The following is an 11,685-nucleotide window of genomic DNA, read 5'->3' as shown; positions in this document are numbered from 1 at the left end:
TTCGAGGGTTGACTCGCCGACTTTGAAAGAGCAAACCTAGTCGCGCTACAACACATAGACGTGGTCGATCCTTGGGTGGTAGAGCACAAAACCTTTATTGAGAAGACGTACAATGACCGAGGCTAACAGAGGACGGACGGAGATATAATCAAAGAGCACAACTCATGTTTCACGCGTTGGTTCAAGCAGAAGCTTTTGTCGTACCCTTTACATGAGGATTCTTCCGCAGAAGAACAACTCATATTCGCCTTGTCACAGGGCGCCGAGCACAACCTGATGACGTATGAGGCGTACGATATCAACGGCTACACATTCTAAACCGAGGGAAAGGACATGAAGAGCGATGGTTATCAGAACTCCGGGGTAACGATGGAATCCTACACCGGTAACGACAAGGACAGATACTACGGAAGGATCGAGGAGATCTGGGAGCTGAGCTACGCTGGAGAGAAGGTTCTGATGTTCCGTGTCAGATGGGCCAAGAGCGTCCTAAAAGAAGACCGGTATTTCACCACCATGGTTATACCCGAAGCCAAATCCAAGACCGCGGGCGCAAACGTCACCGCGAAAAATGAGCCATGGGTACTGGCTTCCCAAGTGGACCAATGCTTCTTCATTACTGACCCGTCAAAGCCCAGTCGTGTTGTCGTGAGGAGAGGCAAAAGGAAGATCATCGGAATGGATGGAGTCGCCAATGAGCAAGACTTCGACAAGTACGGCGACCCGAAGATGGAACATGACGACGACGATGAAGTACCAGCATACACCACAAGAAGAAGCAGGACCACCCTACCTAAAGGACGTCCATTCAAGAGAAGAACTCCATTTACGAAAAATAAGGTCAAGAAGATTGTGAACAGATAGCTAGCTAAGATCGATTGTATTTAAATTGTAGCCTTCATTTCTCGATTGTATTTCGACATATTGAAATGATATTTCTTCTGTTCTAGTGTCCTCATGAATATTTATTTATGTTTATTATGGTATTGAATTTCTAACTCACAAAAAGTATTTAATATTCATGAGGACACTCGATCTCGATCCCCCTCCATCTCGATCGCTATCCCCCCTCGCCGCCGAGCACCCCCCACCCTCCCCCGCTCCACCGCCGCTGTCGACCCCCCGCACCCTCCCCGGCCCGCTCCACCACCGCCGAGCACCCGCCGCACCCTCCCCCGGGCCCGCTCCACCGCCGCCGATGACCCCCTGCACCCTGCCCCGCTCCACCGCCGCCGCCGACCCCCCGCACCCTCCCCGCTCCACCGCCGCCGACGACCCCCCGCACCCTCCCCTGTCTCCTCGGTCGGTTCCCCTTCCCTCCCCCCCAAGCGCCATTGCTATACAAAAAAAAAGCTTACTAATGGCGCACCTCTCTGGGGTGCGCCATTGCTATCCAGAAAAAAGATTACTAATGGCGCACCTCTCTGGGATGCGCTATTGCTATGCAAAAAAAGATTACTAATGGCGCACCGCGTGTGGATGCGCCATTGGTATCAAAATTTTTTTATCTAATGGCGCACCGCTCGGGGGTGCGCCATTGCTAACCCTCCCCCCACTGAAATCCCCAGTCCCCTTTCTTCTATCTCTCACCCGCCCACTGCCCCGCCCCGACCCGACCCGTACTGCGCCGCTGCCGCCCCTGCGCCCTGCACCCGACCACCACCGCCCCCAACGCCCCGGCGCCTCGCTGCCCATCGCCCCACCGCCCCTGACGCCGACCCCCACCGCCCACGACGCCCCCGACCCCCACCAGACCACCGCTGCACCCAAATCTCTCTCTCGCTCCCGGCGGCGGCTGCCTCGTCGGAGCTGCCCCTCGATGGCGGCTAGCCTCGTCGGACGCGCTCCTCGACGGCGGCGCGAGCCTCCCCGCGCGGCCTCTGGTTAGTCTCTATCCCTCCCTCCCTCTCTCCCCCGCTCATCCCCATGCCCCCACGGGGCGGCGACCTAGGGTTAGGTGTAGGAGCTCACCGCCGCCGCCCCGTCGTGTCGCTACTGCTGCTGTCTCCTGCCTAGTTCTACAGTCTGATGCAAACTACAGACAAATCATTGGTCATGAAGAAACTGTTTTACAAAAATATAATTCAGCACCCAGGTGAACACTTAAGATGATGCTGATTGGTGAATGTGCATGGTCATACCTATAGGGCCAAGCTTGTTCTTGTGGCTGAAATCAATCAAGTCCTTCATGTTATTCACCACCTCTGATATCTGAGAAGAGCACAGAAGCAATCAACACACTGTAGACAGAATCATATAAGGGAAAGAAGCATCCAATATAACTAAGTAAAAGATAAAAGTAATTTTCAGATAATATCGAGGGAAGACATGGATAATTAAATACTAGGTCGGATAATATCAAGGCGGTATTGGTGTCTCCGGTGCCGGCACGGGCATTGGAGCTTAATGCACCCGGGTGTACGTCGGCCGGCACCTCGGCAGCAAGCGGCCCCTCCGTCAGTTGCACGCCCACCGTTGGCGGTGCCTCGACATTAGCCGAGCTCGACGCCATCACGGTAACTAAGCCTCTCTGCCGATGACTTCATCTCCTTGCCTTTGACTGGGCATCCCTGACGCCCTACATGTTTTCGCAGGGCGCCACCAACGTTCCATGCACTCTCCTGCACTTCGTGGGCGGCGAGTTGATCGATGTCGCCAAGGGCAGAATCGTTCAACTGGGCAACCCCGTGTTCCACAGTAATCCGATGCCACCCACCGTGTATAGGGTTGAACTGGTTCGGGTGCTGCCAGGCCGCGACAAGTTGTTACCTCTGATTCGACCCGCTGGGGCCGACGAAGATGATGTGATGACCCTTAGCGCCTGCGTAAGCAGGCCCCTGCTTTGGCCGAAGGGCCAGATTCGTTTGGGGGCGGGGGACACCACCCCACAGACAACACCGTCAGTCGTGCCGGCGCCAAGCCATGGCAAGACCGCCGCAACGCTACCGGACATGCCGGACATCCCTATGGCACAGGATCCGGACATGCATATGGCACAGGATCCGGACGACGACGACAACGACGACGGTACATTTACCAACGTCGATAAGTACTTTGCCGAACATGGGTACGGTGACGAATTCTTCGGGCCTCCTTCTCAAGAATCCAACCCTGAAAAAGACGACCGCGATCGAGCTGGTACCGCAGAGAAACCCAATTGCAACAGGCGTCGTCTGGCGTTCAGTTCTCAGGAGACACCTCCAGCTGCCGCCTTCACCGAGCCTCAGATAGCCGAGGTGCGGAATATTATCAGCCCCAACACACTCAAGAAGGCGGTCTCTGAGCAGAACTCGATCCCATTACAGGAGATGAGGAAGAAGGGACGGAAACGAAAGAATAACAAGGGCGGTGCGAGCCATCCAGCACCGAGTACGATCCGTGCTCAGGACGGGCCACCTTCACCTAAGGATATCTCGAGGAGGGTGCATGTGGCGGGTAGGCCGATGCTACCGACTAATCTGCTCAATGCTGCAACCGGTGCTATGCGGAGTTTGCATGACAGTGTTCTTTCTTTGGAGAAGCGGCGTCTCTCCGAGAATGATGTGGCATACCCGGTTTTCGTGGCCAAGGTGCCAGAGGGCAAGGGCTTTGTGGATAGCGCCATCGGGGGTACGATCGTCCTGTGGTTTGATGACATCTTCGCTATGTTTAACCTTCATCCGCTGCACTACACCTTCGTTCGGCTATTTTCGCTGAGTATGGAGATGCGGATCATTAGAGACAAGACCCCGGACATCGTGATAGTCGACCCGTTCTACATGCTTGCCAAGATCTTGCGCAGCGCTGGGGACCGGCAAGTCGCGAGTTCATACCTCGAAGGCGTCATTCTGGCAAACCCAGATAAGGATAACTTCCTCGTGCCTTACTTTCCCGAGTAAGTCATCCCCTCACCGCCCCGTAACATATGATTTCTTAGATTTCGATCGTTTTTTTTCTAACATTCCGTGTTTTGTGCAGTGACACACATTGCACACTCATCCTCTTAAGCCCGAAATATTCCATGGCCACGTATTTCGACCCGGACCGTCAGTCGAAGAAAGACTACACAAATATCAAGAAAGTTCTTGATGATGTTCTCCCTGGCTACGCCAGATCTGGAGGCACCTTCAGCAGGCCAGTTCGTAGGTACGGCAAGCACATCTTCAGCCACAATACGACGTTCTCCTGCGTCAAGCAGCCGCCTGGCGGTCAGAAGGATGCCTACTACACCCTCCATCACATGCGGGCGATCGTACGGGATCATAATCACCTTCTGCTACCAATTAATCTCAAAGATTGGGCCGCACGCTTGTCGGCAATCCAGGACGCGGACATCAGACAAGAATTCTTTCGCATCCAGTCGGAGTTTGCGGAAATCATCCATCAAGATGTCCTTTGTACCTCGGGGCAGTTCTATCTCAGACATCAACCGTCCAACAGTGAGATAGAATCAACGCTACAAATGCAGGCTGACAACGCCCGCGATTTCATGACCATCACGAAAGACGGCGGCTTCATCCACACTCCGGTCCCTGAGTCGAGTCGAAAGTAGTGATGCTATGTAGTTCTGAAATGTCGATTGGCTCATGTTGTAATATTAAACTTTAATGAACTTGTATGTCTCTTTGGTTTGGACAGTCGTTCAACTTATATGTAATCGATGCTATTTATTAGTAGGACCATGAATCGTGCTATTAATGTGTTGCTTTTCTCTTCCGATCCTTTTGTTGCATACTTATATATTGCTTATGTATTGTCTGTGAATTGCTACTAACTTTTTGTTTGGCTAGTGCATAGAGATGCCATCGTATGTCATGTACAAGGGTAAGGTTCCCGGAGTCTACGACGACTGGGAGGAGTGTCGAAGACAGGTTCACCGTTTCAGCGGTAACAGTTACAAAGGGTACACCACTAGGGCGGAGGCAGAAGCTAGATACGCGCGCTATCTAGCGGGAGAGAGGAGGGAGCGGAGGAGGAACCGGATGAAGACCAGTTTCATCGCGCTGATGCTAATCGTGATGACCGCAGCTCTCTTCTATGTGATGGTAGTTTAGATGATCGATATCGACTTGTAATGTGAAGACAAACTCGCTACTCGCGGTTTCGAGACTTGTAATGTTCTAACTTTGTTCGGTCTTTTGAATTCGGAGACTAATATGATGAATTGTATTCGGAGACTAATCTTCTATTGTATTCTATAACTCTGCTGTTTATATGTTGTGCTGTCTATATTCTGTGTAGTAATATGTTTTGTAACCTGTGCAAATATCAGGAAAGAAAAAAAAAATAATCCCTAATATTCATACTAGTGGCGCACCACCCAGAACTTTAGTGGCGCACTGCAAAATGCACACTAGTGGCGCATCAGCAGCAAGTGCGCCATTAGTAAGCCAGAGCACATGGTTAAATATGGCCCCCTGGGAGGCATTCTAATGGCGCACCGTATGGTATACTAATGGCGCACTACATGGTGCGCCATTAGTATCTGGTATACTAATGGCGCACCTGTGGTGCGCCATTAGTAATAAAATCTAATGGCGTGGTGCTAGTGGCGCAACTGTAGTGCGCCATTAGTAGGCAAAACAGGTGCGCCACTAGCAGGCCTTTTCCTAGTAGTGCCACAAGTTAGTGAGAGACTTAGAGGAATTAGTAACTGAGAGCCCACTTGTTAGTGTTGTCAACGGTCAAGTGAAGTGACCTACCACATCTCGTCACGCCCAAGAAACATGCCCATCTCTCATGCGCCGCAAAACTCACCCCACCTATCAGGTTATTCTTCTCCTGCACGCAAAAAAACGAAGTAGCCTCTCTCTTTCTCTCTCTCTCTCTCTCTCTTTCTCTTTTCTCTCTCCGAGATTCAAAATCATTGAAGGGGATCGCTGACAAACTGCAGGGAAGCAGATCCCCCCACAATTTAGAAAGGTGTGACTTCCGAACAATCAGCGCATAAGATTCGGCAATCAAAGGTTAGTAAAAAATTTATGAACGCACCTTTTGCGTGGTGATTCCTGATACACGAGATTCAATTCGTTGATGAATTTGTTGTGGTCGGGATTCATAGAATAAAGCTATTTAGATTTACACTGTAGCTTTGATTTGAGTTTGTTTTTTGTTTTGTATCCTCTCGTCCTTGTAATACGAGGTTGTTACTTTTGTTAGGTTTCATGGTTATCTTTGTGTTAAGTGTTGCACAAGCAAATTAGCATCAGAGGATCTCACTTTGGTTGAGGTTGTAGTTTAATTAAAAATTAATATATGTATATATTTATATATGTTAATTATATAGAACTAAAAATATATCTCTGTTGATATCGACTTCGAAAAGTTTCAACACTGATACTGCAGGTTTATAACCTTTATATTTATTACGTCTCTTTTTCGGGGCAGATGTTCATGAGTGCGTCATCTGGTCAGGACAACAGGGACGGTCGGTCTTTGAACGACATCGGCAAGGATTATGGGAGGCAGGTAATAGTAAGGCAGTTGAACATTAGTGTTTAGTCTTTTATTTCTGGGACGTTTGCTGTCAAGGTGTCACCACTAAGAACACCAAATAGTAGATCATTAACAACAACAAAAATGATTTATATATCCTGGATGAATGCTGTAATATCTGTTTATCCTGTGCATCTACTTTGCAGTTGAGTATCGAGAGGTGGAAGAAAAAAAATTACTACAAAACGAGAAGAAGATCAAGGATGCAGATGCTGTCAAACACGCACATGCCATGCGGGCTGGAATAATTGGAGTCAAGAGTGAGATACAAGTTCTTTGCAAACGCCCCAACCAGGAGCATGGTGTGCAACAGACACCTGCCAAGAGGAGCATTCTAAGCAGTAGAGACTCCACTAAGCAGATTGTGCAGGTAATGATGAAAACTTCAAACGCTGGTTTTAACGTACGTGGAAGTTTTAGTCGCATGTGCCTCTCATTATTTTTTGGTTTGAAGACACAGATGCGCACAAAGGCGCAGAGCGGGCGTTGTGATGGCCCAACGTTTGTAGGCGGTCATAATGAAGAGGTAGAGGGTAACAGAATTTCCTTTGATGCAAGCAGAAGGATCATTGGCAACAAAAGCATTGGTGTTCAAGGATTCGGTACGGTTTGCACAAGCAAGAAGAGCCCAACGACAAAATCAAACATAGGAGCAATAAGCTCTACCATACAGCAGCATCAGAAAGCAATACAGGTGACAACATATACGAACGTGCAACAACATTTAAAGCAAATGTATATTTTTTGTGAGCAATTTTTTCTTTGTTTTCGTCTGGTATATTTAAATTGCAGTAGCTTCCACACGCAGGTGTACGAGGAAGGAAGCAAGTATCGCGGTAGTCCACGGATCGATGAAAACATAAGGCAAGGTCCTTTGAAAGGATCACCTGTGGCGTTCAACATGAGGGGTCCTTCCAAAGGATCTCCGATGGCATTCAAAATCGTCAGCGAAATCACCAATGCACGGAGGTTGTCGCCAAGATTTGCTGGACAAGAGAGGCATGGGAAAACAAAGGTGACGTCGGAACTATGCTTTTTCAATTCAACACACAAACAGTTTTGTGGGAGAACAGGGTAAAGTGCAAAACAGGAGGACGGCTGTCCGTCTTGTACGGCTGTATGTGCAGTTGTTCTTTTATATAGGATGCTGTTGTGCCTCTCCGGTTGTATGGTGTAAACAGAAGCACATCTGTGCCTCTTTGTGCAGATGTGTGTGTAGCATGGTCACATTCGTGCTGCTGGGTGTAATATGAACAGTGCCTCTGGTGTACCGCTTATACTCGGTGAAGAGGCACGGGTCTGGTTTTGGTATACCAGATGAGCCCTGATGAGTCATATAAATCTTTTGTTTAGAAATTAAAAAAATGCATATGCTGCTCTGGACATCTAATTCTGTTTCTTGCCATGTGTCCAGGATTTGGCGGAGGGGATAACAGATGAGGGAAAGAAATATCATAGTTCTCCATCCATTTCAAAGGAAACGCAACGTTCACAGCAGCAAGTAGCATACAGCGCCAGCACGGATTGCATGGTAGAAGCAGCACAGTCCCTTGGTTGCACGAGTGCCGGAGAAACAGGGAGCAGCATTGCACAATGCAACATTGGAGAGGCAGACTCATTTATGGATTTAGCCGTGCCATGCAGAAACGACGCTGCTGCGTGTGACAAACAACAGAGCAGCAGCAACTCCGGTGTAAGTGGACCTGTGGCTGGTGATGAGACTGATGTCGTCAGAAGTGAATGTGATCAGACGAACGAAGACACGGTAGACAGAATCATCATGGCACCGCCGACCATTGTAGAGAAAGAAATGGACGACATGTGTAAAGAAGTCGTATACCCAACGATTCAGGAGGTCACCGAAGCGCTCAAACCAGAGGGTGGTATGGTATTCGGATCATTGGATGAGTGCTTTTTGTTTTTCTGCAGATATGCTAGAAAGGTTGGCTTTGCTGCCAAGCGATCAACGAGCAGAAGATCGACATATGATCAACAGCTTGACAAGCAGGTGTTTCAGTGCACCAAGGAAGGGCAGAATAAAACAACTGAGAGACATGTTAAGGAGAGAAGGAGCAACTGCTTGATCCGGAGAAGCTGCCCAGTCCAAATAACAGCCAAGAGGGATACATATAGGAGGAAATGGTATCTGAAGAACGTGCGTCTAGAGCACAACCACCAGCTTCACCCATCTGATTGGATGCCGAAGTTCATGAGATGCTATAAGAAGATGACACCTCAGGAGAAATTCTTTATACAAGTGCTGCAGAAGGCGAGGTTAGAACCAAGGAAGGTTATGCAGATTTTGACTGCCATGGGGAAACCGAGGCGAGTAATTATGTTCGACACGATTGACATAAGCAACATTGCATGCTGGGACAGGGCTGGAGAGCGCGACACTGATATCGCAGACACCATGAAACTGTTTGCTGATATGCAGAGGCGGAGGCCGGGATTCCATCATGTGGAAGAGACAGAGAACAATGTAGTGCGCAGCCTGTTTTGGACAGACTCCTTGTGTAAGATGAATTATGATCTATATGGAGATTTCGTGTCTTTTGACACGACATTCTCTACGAATATATATGGCTTGCCATTTGCACCAATTATAGGTGTCGACAACCACGGGTCGACTGTCCTGTTTGGAGTAGGCCTTTTGAAGGATGAGAAAATAGGGTCATTCAAGTGGCTCCTAAGCACGTTTGTCGAGGCAATGAGAGGTAAAGAGCCGAAATACATAATAACAGACCAGGACCAGGCGATGAAGACTGCAATAAAGGAAGCTCTTCCGAGAACGAGGCACAGGTTCTGCTGGTGGCATATTAGGAAGAATCTGAAGGAAAATAACGCAGCAGTGTTTGCGCAGCACCCAGGGATGTCTGATGATATATTTCGAATCGTCAAAAGCTCACTAGATCAAGACGAGTTTGAGCGTGCCTGGAAAGCAGAAATTTCTCTGCACAAGGCGGAAGGCAACAAACACCTGAACACGCTATGGGAACTCCGAAATTTTTGGGTGCCGGCCTACTTCAAGCACTGTTTCTATCCTTTCTCGTCAACAACCATTCGGAGTGAGAGCATGAATTCAATGTGGAAGAATTACGTCGACCACAAGGACACTATAAAAAGGTTTGTTAATGCGTATCACATGATTCAGCAAAATTGCCTCGCCACGCTTGACAAGTAAAGACACCGAACAGAAGAGAAGGCGCCATCACTAGAGACGGGTTTTCCGATTGAAAGACAAGCAAGTCAAGTATACACAAATGAGATTTTCAGGAAATTCCAGCTAGAGCTACGGAACCGGACTTACTTCAAGTGCTTTGACCTGGCAAAGGGGAGGCAGTATTTAAAAAAAAGATTATTGAGCCTGGGGAAAAAGTGTGGAAACCATAGCCGGGCGAGGAATTTGACAGTCTGAGTTCAGGGTAGATGTGGATGATGAAAAAGAAATATACAGTTGCAGCTGCAAGAAAATGAGTAGGGATGGCATTCAGTGCTGCCATGTGCTTAAGGTGATGGACCAAACAGGCATGATCGATCAACTTCCAAAATCCTTTGTCATCCCCAGATGGACCAGGAATCTATCAAAGAGTCTGAAAGTTCTGTCTACAAGTCAAGGTGATAGCATGACCGCACAAGACGATGAAACTATGAGATTCGGCCTCGCTTACGCTAAGTTGTCGGATATCTGTTCAAATGCTTGCAAAAAAGATAAGGCATACCGTGTGCTGCGTGAGTGTACGGTAGATATGAAAATAAAAGTCACGGCGGCACTTGCCGAGGAACCAGACACAGGCATTCTTGCCGAAACTCTCAAGAACCCTCCCATGAGTGGCTCAAAGGGCACGAAAAAAGGAGATCGAATCAAAGCTGGTTCTGAGAAGAAAGGAAAAGGCAACAAAGCCGCATCCAAGTGCGGCTGTTGTAGAGTAAAGGGTCATAGGAAAATAAATTGCCCGAATAACCCAGAAGTCCAAGAGAGGACGAGGATTGAAGAGGAGAAGAGGAAATCACAGTAGGAGAAGAGGGCGAGGTCAATGAAATGGTCGACAACACCATCGAGGACATCAAACGGCTCAGGACAATGCACTCCAAGCCCAGGAGCAAGACGTCAGACGCCAGCAACTCCAACGACCCCACTGACAGCAGGGAGCATTTACCAAAGTCTTGCATCTACGCCAGAATCGAACATCACACAAGCCAGACACACAAAATGCGTGCAGGGAAGCCCGGGACAAGGCACGGAATCTGCGCAGTCCATTTTCAGAAAGGAAAGGTCTGAGTGGAGACTTTTTGGTACCGAAGAACAATACGAATAGAAAAATTAAAAGGTAATAATGCAGCTTAAACAGGACGTAAGCAAAAAACAGTGATGACCGCAATCTTTCGCTTTGTTTTTATGTATGAATATTAATTTTACAGGTAAATAGGTTGAATAGCTACGCAGAAGGGTGGGGTTTCACAAGGGTCGAGAAGGAAGAATGGATCGCTGAACATTCAAAAACAAGGCCGCACGTGGAGCGATGAAATAGCAAGAAACTGGTGGGGAGGGCGGGCGGTTGTCGATTGTTTATTTTCTTGTGCTGTAGTTATAAGAACGGCTTGTAAGTTAATTTGCTACAGTTATAGAAACAAAACAAATTTAAATAAGAATGCCTTTTGCTTCTTTATGTATTTTTTACTCGGCGGACAAAAATATCAGAGTCACATGTTTCCTTGTTATTTTCTGCAGCCGCGTCGGTTTCTGAACGTGGATGTTGTAAGCATACAAGCATTCTTCTCTGCTACATGACAGAGAGATAAAAATAACCTAAGGGCACAGGCAGCCACGGCCATGCCACCGGTGAGTGTTCAACCGTGACTCTCACGGTTGCATGGTCACGCCCGCCGTTATGGAACGAAAACGTTTTTAAGCACAGAATCTGGGTCATACTTCTGGGGCTGCATAACCGTGGCTTTCGTGGTAACTGTGCCTCGCCTGTTCTAACGCATGTTCTTCTGTTATGAATGCATGACTGTAAGTAATTCAAATAACCGTGCTTGCGATGCGTGTCCAACCGTGCCTCATGTGCCTTCACGCTGTGCTTCTGTCATGCAAAGATTTCAAACTGAATGGGTCACGGTTGTGTTTGTTTTTTTGTTTCACAAATGGATATAGTGCCTGGCAGTAGGTTCACGGCGTTTGCTGTGAGAGAATCACGTCTTTACACG

The sequence above is a fragment of the Aegilops tauschii genome, chromosome 1 (genome assembly GCF_002575655.3).
Source record: "Aegilops tauschii subsp. strangulata cultivar AL8/78 chromosome 1, Aet v6.0, whole genome shotgun sequence".
Taxonomy (NCBI): Eukaryota; Viridiplantae; Streptophyta; class Magnoliopsida; order Poales; family Poaceae; genus Aegilops; species Aegilops tauschii.
The sequence above is the reverse complement of the archived record's forward strand: the minus strand, read 5'-3'. Positions refer to the sequence as shown.